A 9,808-nucleotide genomic window follows, 5' to 3' on the forward strand; every position below is an offset into this window, starting at 1 on the left:
AACTAATCCTAGAAAAAGTACTACATATCTCACTGCTAAATATCACTACAGTCACCTTTGAAGTACTCCCCTTCAGAAGGTATGCACCAATGCCAGCACCTAGCCCACCCTTCAAAGCAATTTGGGAACTCTTTTTCTGGAATGGCCATCAGAGCTGTGGTCATATTACCCTTGATGTCCTGAATGTCATCAAAATATCTTCCTTTCAATATTTCCTTTATTTTCAGACAGTGCCGTGTGAGCTGGTGCATTGTAGTGATGCAACAGCCATGAATCGTTGGCAAAAAGTTCAGGTCATTTTCATCTAACTGTTTCACGCAGGCTTTTCAGCACTTCCAAATAGTAAACTTGGTTAACTCTTTGTCCAGTTGGTACAAATTCATAATGGATAATCCCTCTGTTATCAAAAAAGGTTACCAACGTTGTTGCAGCAAGTTCACAAACTTAATTGTCCAACCTTTCATATGGGGTCTCTAACTCTCTCATGTATGCATTATAGCATTCCCATACATATGTACGTCATTAAATTTGGTCATTTTTCTCTTGAAATGTCCTGTCTCATGTCCATTTGATTATTAGATCAGCTGAAAGAATCTTAAAGATAGAGGAAAGTTTCTTCCTCCCCCCCACAGTTTCTTATATTTTGGTCACCCAAATGACCAGACTTTGGGAGCCCTCCCTGGCTCAGAACTTGGTACAGTGCTGTAAAAGATCCGATCACATGCAGAGGTGGAGGGAAGCAAAGCGCAGCCTGGTCCGAGTGCTGTTATCAACTACGTGCCTTTTGATCTGGTTCACTTTGAGGAGAAGAGAAGGCCTTCTTACAATGCTTCTTGTCGTTTGAGTAGTAACCTTAACAACAGGACTCTTTCTTTTCTTCTTTATGCTTTTTTACCTTTTTCTATGCTTTTATTTATTTTTCCAAGTGAAATCACTCCTATGTTTATTTTAAAGCCTTATTTTCCTACTTTCTTTTATTTTATTAGTTTTTATTAAATTTATTGGGGTGACCTTGGTTAGTAAAATTATATAGGTTTCAAGTGTACAGTTCTCTAATACATCATCTATATATTACATTGTATGTTTACCACCCAGAATCATTTCTCCTTCCATCACCATATATTTGATGCCCTTTACCGTCTTCTACCAGCCCCCCACCTCCTTAGCCTCTGGTAACCACTAAACTGTTGTCTGTGGCTATGAGTTTTTGTTTCTTTGTTTGCCTTGTTCCTTTGTTACTTTCAGTTTTATATCCCACATATGAGGACTCTTTCTTATAGGTCTAAGAACAGGTCCCAAAGACAACTCTCTCCAGGTTGGGCAATACTGACATAAGTGAAAGTATAATATGAATTTGTCTAATGATGTCTAGAGTAGGCCCTTTGAATGGGTGTGTCCCAAATAATAGTGTACACCTGAGAGCATGTTAGAATAGATCCTGATGGAAGGAATCTCAGGGATGTTACAAAAGAAAAACACACATGTGCCTACTGCATGCAAGGGCCAGGCCTGTCTATATCTGATGGAACTAGGGCAAGAATACAAATATAGATCAACATACCATATGCCTAAATAGTTGAAAGTTATAAATCAAGCAAATAGCTGGAAAATAAAATATGTACTATCCCCCTACCTTGACAAATATTCTTCCCTAACAACCTGGAAGGCCAGTTTCATATGTAGAATGTTCAGCCTCCTCAGAAGTCTGCAGTAAAACATGGCAACACACAACCCACTCCTCTTTTTTCAACCTCAGCTTCACTCTGCAACAAAAAGGGCCTTCTGGGTGCTTAGTCTAGACATCCCAGCCCGCATGTCCAGCCTCTACTCACCTTCTCCAAAAAGCTGCCCCTTGGCTACCCTCCGGCATCTGTGAATGCAGTAGAGACGACATCCACCTGAACTGGGGAGGAGGCTGGTGCAGCCCTAGAGGCAGGCTCAGGGGCTATTTGGTCTGAGAAATACAGGATCCCAGATAGTCAGAACATGGCTTAGGAGAGAGAAGCATGGGCCCTAAGTGGTCATTTCACATTGACCCCATGATTCCACCCCCATATGATGAGGTTGTGGGAGGGGGGTGAGTTGAAGTGAGGTGGAGAGGGGCTCTAACGCTCCAGGCAGGAGAAGGAGACTTATTGACTCAATCAAAGGGCAATGCCGGCAAAGACAGCCAGTGTAAAGTTGTAATAAAATGAGCCAATTAATCACAGTATTTTGAACCACAGGTGATTTCTGTTTCTTCCAGATAATATAAGCCATTTCAATTGTCTGGTAAAGACTTTACCCTTAATACTCCAGAGTAATGCAACAGAAGCAATGGAATTTGTTTCCTAGACTATGTGTAGTCAAGTGGCAAGAAAGTTTACATTTTGTGAAGGTAGACACTACAATTAAATATACACAGGTTCTTTCTCTTCTCTTTCTTCCCTTTCTGAACAATAAAGTCTGAAGGACATTAGGTCAAGCCAAGTAAAGAAGGTGTCTGCCTGAGGTAGGGGTGGGATCCTTTGTTTTATAAGACATTATTAGCACAACTGGCAAAATTTAAGAGGAATTTGAGGTGGTAGTAGTGTGTCATGTTATTAGGTTGGTGCAAATGTAATTGCGGTTTTTGCAATTATTTTTAATCTTTTAAACTGCAATTACTTTTGTACCAATCTATTAACTTCCGGATTTGAATGGTTGTAGTGCAGTTATATAAGAGGCAACCTTGTAACCCATGCATCTGAAGAATTTGGGGGAGATGGGACATCTTATGGGCAAATTATTCTCAAATGATTAAGGAAAAAACAGTTCTGTACTATACTTAGAACTTTCCTCTAAGTTTAAAATTGTTTCAAATTTTTTAAAACATAAATGCATTAGGAAAAAACAATAGTAATATGGCCCACTTAAAACCACGGGATAAATAAGTTGATCAAAGTTATCTAAGATGGTCAAAAGATCATCTTTCCAGATTCATCAGTTGGCATAGGTAAAAGGATGTTTCCTCGTGGGAAAAGGAATTGAAAAAGTTAATATTTTACACAGTTTCAAATGGGGAGTTATAAGAGTAGGGGGTACCGGCTCTCGTCTCCTAGCTTCCAGGATGACCAAGAAAAGAAGGAACAATGGTGGTGCCAAAAAGGGCCACTGCCTTGTGCAGCCCATTCATTGCACCAACTGTGCCCGATGCATGCCCAAGGACAAGGCTATTAAGAAGTTCGTCATTCGAAACATAGTAGAGGCTGCAGCCCTTAAGGACATTTACAAAGCGAGTGTCTTCAATGCCTTTGTGCTTCCCTACTGTATGTGAAACTACATTGCCGTGGGAGTTGTGCCATTCACAGCAAGGTAGTCAGGAATCGTTCTCGTGAAGCCCGGAAGGACTGAACACCCCCACCCCGATTTAGACCTGTGGGTGCTGCCTCATGACCTCTGCCAAAGTCCATGTAAGGAGCCAAGTCCTTAAGGACCAAAGAAATATTCTCTGGGGGTAAAGATAAAATGGAAATTACACTTAAAGAAAAAAAAGAGTAGGAGGTATTCATATTATTCTTATGACATAGACTAACATAAGTCAAATAATTGTACAAAGAAAGTAAAACAAGATAAAGAGACAAGGAAAAATTTGAAAATCAGTTGCTTTTCAGAGGGATAAAACCATTTAGAAAGGCATAGAAATATGATGAGTAACTGTTACTGGGCAGTACTAAGGGGAGGATGGATCTACCGCATAAAGAAAGGAAAAGTCCTCAGGATTGCAAGTAGAAACAAAAAGAGCTATTTCAGTATACTCAGGGAAGACTATATAGGTCAGCCAGAGTTTCAGTGGGGGAGGACGTGGCAGATGGGGAGCGAAGGCAGGGACAATAAGTTGGCAGACTGTGGAGTGGTTTGCATTCTTGTGACCACAGAAGTGAGGTAAGCCAAGAGCAGACACAAGTAGAGTTTGTCCCAGTGAAGCACAGTGAGTCAGACTTTAAACTGAACCTGTTCCACCCCTGGTTGCCTAGCTAGGTATGAGACCCTTTCATGAAGTTAATGAACTGTAATGAGGTGAGTCATAGAAAATGAAGTAAACAATAATTACAGGCAGGGCCATGAGAGGTCCACCGGTCTCCACAGGGGGAGATATCTAGGAAGGAGTCCAGTGATGATTTGTCCCAGACCAAGGAGGAAGGGGAAGGCTTTGATTTACAGAAACTCTGTGCTTGAGAGAGCTACTGGGTTCTGCTGACCTGCTCTTTGCAGATCAGCTATAAGGTTGCAAATGCATGTGGTCCCACCTGTTCTAATCTCTGGCCTCACCATTTCAGGGAAGCCTGGTCTGGGATAAGACTGAAGTGTATATTCCTGGGGCACAGGTGAATTGTCCTGGGTTCAGAGCAATGCAGGCAACCATTGCTTATGTGGTTCTTTTCCCTTTCATCACCCCAGATAACTGGGCCCAGAGGTGGGGAGAGTTGGCCTTGGAACATTCTCCTAAACACTGGAAGCAGCTGCAAATTATTTTACCTTTTTAATCACATCCTTTTCCTTTCAGTTATATGTATAGCCTAACATACACATCCTCTATTTGTAGCTCTCATTTGGCATTCCAGAAATTCTCTGAACCCTGTGTTCTCCTATTAGGATATTTTCAATCAGGCATTCCAATGACTTTAAGAGTAGGGAAAACTGCTTTTCTCAAATCAGGAAAATCTCATTGTTTTTTTCCTAAATTAGAAAACTATTTACATATCATTTATGGTGTAGTGGGAGAACCCAGAAAGCAAAGCAATTTTATGCTAAACATTTGCCATTTTCTGTGAAATTTCTGACATGTTGGGATAAGCACAATTTAAATTTATTCAGAGATCACATTTTAACACTAAGCAAATTTAAAACATCTAAAAAGAGCTCTTAAATATTCCTGTCTTCTGTCAACATTTTCAATCTGGAATATCAGCCATTTACACTTGACTTTGTGTAACTGACAGATTCAAAAGCACACTTGGCAATCACTGTGATATGCTTTTTCTATCCATACTGACACCAGCATTGAGTGGTCAAGATTTTCTTCATATCTGTATTCGGTATTTGTTAGATGCTAAGAGCATTCATGCACAGCCTCCTAATAGATAAAGAGAGGATGGTTTTGAAAGCATTCAAAAGTTATATTCCATTACACACACACACACACACACACACACACACACACACACACTACACCCTGTTAGAACTAATAAACGAATTCAGTGAAGTTGTAGGTTATGATATCGACACTCAAAAACCAGTTGTGTTTCTACACACTAACAATGAACAATATGAAAAACAAAGTTAAAAAAAAATTCCATTTACAATACCATCAAATAAGAATAAAATACTTATGAATTAATTTAACCAAGGAGGTGAAAGGCTTATACACTGAAAACTACAAAATGTTGCTGAAAGAAAGCAGACATAAATAAATGGAAAGATATCCTGTGTTCATGGATTTGAAGTTGTAATATTGTTAAGATATCAATCCTACCCAAAGTAATTTACATATCCAATATAGTCCTATCAAAATCCCAATGATGTTCTTTGCAGAAATAGAAAAATCCATCTTAAAATTTATATGGAATCTCAAGGGATTCTAAATATCCAAAATAACATTTAAAAAGAAAGAACAAAGCTGAGGTCTCACACTTTTTTATTTCAAAACTTATTACATAACTGCAGTAATCAAAATAGTGTGGTACTAGAATATGGCAGATATATAGACCAATGGAATAGAATAGAGAGCCCCAAAATAAGCCCTCACATATAGGATCATATGATTTTGGACAAGGGTACCAAGACCATTCAACAGAGAAAATACAGTCTTTTCAACAACAGGTAATCCTGTACATTGTTGACAGGAATGTAAACTGGTACAGTCATTAAGGAAAACAGTTTGGAGGAGGTTCCATCAATCTGATATGAACTACCATATGATCCACCAATTCCACTTCTGGGGATTTATCCAAAGGAAACAAAATTATTATCTCAAAGAGATATCTGCACTCCTATGTTCACTGAAGCATTATTCACAACAGCCAAGCTATGGAAACAACCTAAGTGTCTGTTGATGGATCAATGGATAAAGAAGGTCTCACACACACACACACACACACACACACACACACACTGGAATATTATTCAGCCATTAAAAAAAAACAGAAAAGAAAATCCTATCATTTGCTACATGGGTGAAACTGGAAGGCACTATGTTAAATGAAATGAGTCAAACAGAGAAAGACAAATACCACATGGTATCATTTATATGTGGAATCTTAAAAAAAAAATTCAAACTCTAGAAACAGAGTAAAATGATGATTGCCAGGGTCAGGGTAAAGGGTGGGGGGATAAATAGGGAGAGGATGGTAAAAGGTACAAACGTTCAATTATAAGATGAATAAAGTCTGAGGATATAATGTAAAACATGGTGACTATAGTTGATAATACTGTATTTTATAATTGAAATTTGCTGAGAATAAAAATTATTCTCACTTCAGAAAAAGGTGGGGGTGAATATGTGAGGTTATGGATGTGTTAATTAATTCAATGGTGAGAATCTTTTCATAACATATACATATATCAGATCATCGCATTGTACACTTTATATAGCTTACAATTGTATTTGTCAATTACACCTCAATAAAGCTTAAAAATTAAAGCGAAAGAAATTCTGCAATATGCTACAACATGGACTTCCGGAAAAATGGCGGCGTGAGGTGAGCCTCTGTAAAGCTCCCCTGGAATTTACAACGAATCGAAAAACAAAAACTCCACAAAGGACTCCCTGCACAGCACACAGGCAACACGAAGAGGCCCACTACCGACTGAAATCACCTACAGGTGGGAGATTCGCGCGAGTGGAGGGAGGAGGAAAGGGAGAAGTGCACGGAGACGGAGACGCGCGGGCGGAGGACGAGACCTAGCTCAGTGCTCGAGCTCGCTGCTTCCCGGAACTACCGCAGCTGCGGAGAGGGAAGAACTCGGACTGCTAGGGCTCCGCCAGGGCTCCACAGGGCTGGGGGGGCAGCATATAACACGGCTGAACCCAACGCTCACGGCAGAGACCTCGGAGAAAAGACTGAGGGAAAAAGGCTGAAAACGGTGGTTTAAGCCCGCACTGCCGAGCAGAGAACGGAGCCTTAGGCACTGAGACTAGCCGCCCCCTCCCTCCCCTCCCAGAGCTCGCCCCGCCCAACCTGCCCGGTGCTAAAAGCGAAACAGTAGCAGTGTCAGATCAAAACAACAGAAAATTTGCTGTTTTGAGAACTGTGGACTGCAAACACAATTTCACAGCCCAACTAGTTCCAGCAAAGGGGAGAGAGCTGTGGAAGCAGGACCGGCTGTGGTGGTGGTTGCCGCCATTGCTCTGGGCCACCTCTCACAACTCACCCCGCCCCTGAACCCACCTATCTGGGCGGATCCCTGCAGGAATAAACAGAACTGCTGAAACCTACGGGCTCTGAATCAGGAGCTGGAAGAGCTTTGGAACATCAAAAGCTCTCCGCATACCCACCGGGACACTGCGCCCTGTGACCTAGACGAACTATTAACAGAGGAGAAGCCCGTCTCCCAGGGAATCCCCCATTGTGTGAGAAGTTGGAATAGTGCAGAGAAAACATAGCACTACTGTGTGGGAGAAGGAAAATAAGTTGCAGTTGGAGAAATAATAAAACATTCTACCAACAAGTACTGGCAAACAAAAGAAAGACCGCTTTCTATCAACCTGTTGCAGAAGCCACTCCTGTAGATGTCTAGGAAGAGAAATAGTAAACCAGTAATCGCCATGAATAACCAAGGCAACAAGATAACTCAGAAAGAAAGTGAAAAATCTCCAGAGAAGGCACTTAAAGATACAGAAATATGTGACTTAAATGACAGAGAATTCAAGATTGCAGTTCTGAAAAAACTCAACGAGATACAAGAAAACACAGATAGGCAGTTAAAGGAACTCAGAAACTCAATCAAAGAACAGCATGAGCATTTTACGAAAGAGATTGAAATCTTAAAAAAGAACCAAATAGAATTTCTGGAGATTAAGAACTCAATAGAAGAAATTAAGAATGAAATAACCAGCTTAGGTAGTAGAGTTGACCAGATGGAGGAAAGAGTCAGTGACATCGAAGATAGAAACCTGGAAATGACACAGAGAGAAGAAGAAAGAGACTTGAGACTTAAAAGAAATGAAAGAACTCTACAAGAACTTTCTGACTCCATCAGAAAGAGCAATATAAGAATAATGGGCATACCAGAAGGAGAAGAAAGAGAGAAGGGAACAGAGAATATATTCAAACAAATTGTCGATGAGAACTTCCCAAATTTGTGGACAGAACTGGACCCTCGAATCCAAGAAGCAAATAGAACACCTAGTTACCTCAATCCCAACAGGCCTTCTCCAAGGCACATTGTATTGAAGCTGTCTAAAATCAACGACAAAGAAAGAATCCTCAAGGCAGCCAGGGAAAAGAAGACGGTAACTTACAAAGGAAAGCCCATTAGATTATCATCAGATTTTTCAGCAGAAACTCTACAAGCCAGGAGGGAGTGGAACCAAATATTCAAACTATTGAAAGAGAGAAATCATGAGCCAAGAATAATATATCCAGCAAAGATATCCTTTAGATATGAAGGAGGAATAAAGACCTTTCCAGACATACAGAAGCTGAGGGAATTTTCTAATACACGACCTGCACTACAAGAAATACTAAAGGAGGCTATTCGACCACCATCAACAGGGACAATTTGTGGCAACCAAAACTCAAAAAGGGGGAGAGTAAAGGCCTGAACCGGAATATGGGAATGGAGAAAGTAAGCGTGCTGAAGAAAATGGAATACTCTAAATATCAAACTTTCTTTTACATAAACTTAAGGGTAACCACTCAAAATAAATCCAGAATTGAAATATATACTGAAATAAAAGAAGAAACAGAGGGAAACATCATAGAATACCACCACACAGAAATAATAGACAACAAAAAAAAGGCAAAGAAACAATGGAGACACAGCGTTACCAGAAAACTAAAGATAGAATGACAGGAAATCCTCACATATCAATAATCACCCTAAATGTAAATGGACTGAACTCACCAATAAAAAGGCACAGAGTAGCAGATTGGATCAAAAAACTAAACCCAACCATATGCTGTCTCCAAGAGACACATCTCAGCTACAAGGACAAGCATAGACTCAAAGTGAAAGGGTGGAAATTGACACTCCAAGCAAATGGTACCCAGAGAAAATCAGGTGTAGCCATAATGATATCAGATGAAACAGACTTCAAGGTGAAAAAGATAACAAGAGATAAAGATGGACATTTCATAATGGTGAGGGGACTGTACAACAAGAAGACATAACAGTCATCAATATTTATGCCCCCAATCAGGGAGCACCGAAATACACCAAGCAACTACTAACAGAACTAAAGGGAGAAATTGACCAAAACACAATTATACTAGGGGACTTAAATACATCATTGACAGCTATGGATAGATCATCCAAACAGAAAATAAATAACGAAATAGTAGCCCTAAATGACACATTAGATGAAATGGACATAATTGACATTTATAGAGCACTTCATCCTAAAACATCAGACTATACATTCTTTTCTGGTGTACACGGAACATTCTCAAGGATAGACCATATATTGGGACATAAAATCAGTCTCAACAAATTTAAGAAGATTGAAATCATACCATGCATATTCTCTGATCACAAGGCTTTGAAATTGGATATCAACTGTAAAAAGAAAGCGGGAAAAAACACAAATACATGGAGACTAAACAACATACTTTTAAAGAAGGACTGG

General features: G+C 39.9%; 1 pseudogene; it reads left to right on the forward strand.

The window, feature by feature from the left end:
• Positions 1-3,088: 3,088 nt before the first annotated feature.
• On the forward strand, positions 3,089-3,414 carry LOC109460386 (small ribosomal subunit protein eS26; annotated as a pseudogene).
• Positions 3,415-9,808: the final 6,394 nt, after the last annotated feature.

Source organism: Rhinolophus sinicus, linkage group LG09 (assembly GCF_036562045.2).
Source record: "Rhinolophus sinicus isolate RSC01 linkage group LG09, ASM3656204v1, whole genome shotgun sequence".
Classification (NCBI taxonomy): Eukaryota; Metazoa; Chordata; class Mammalia; order Chiroptera; family Rhinolophidae; genus Rhinolophus; species Rhinolophus sinicus.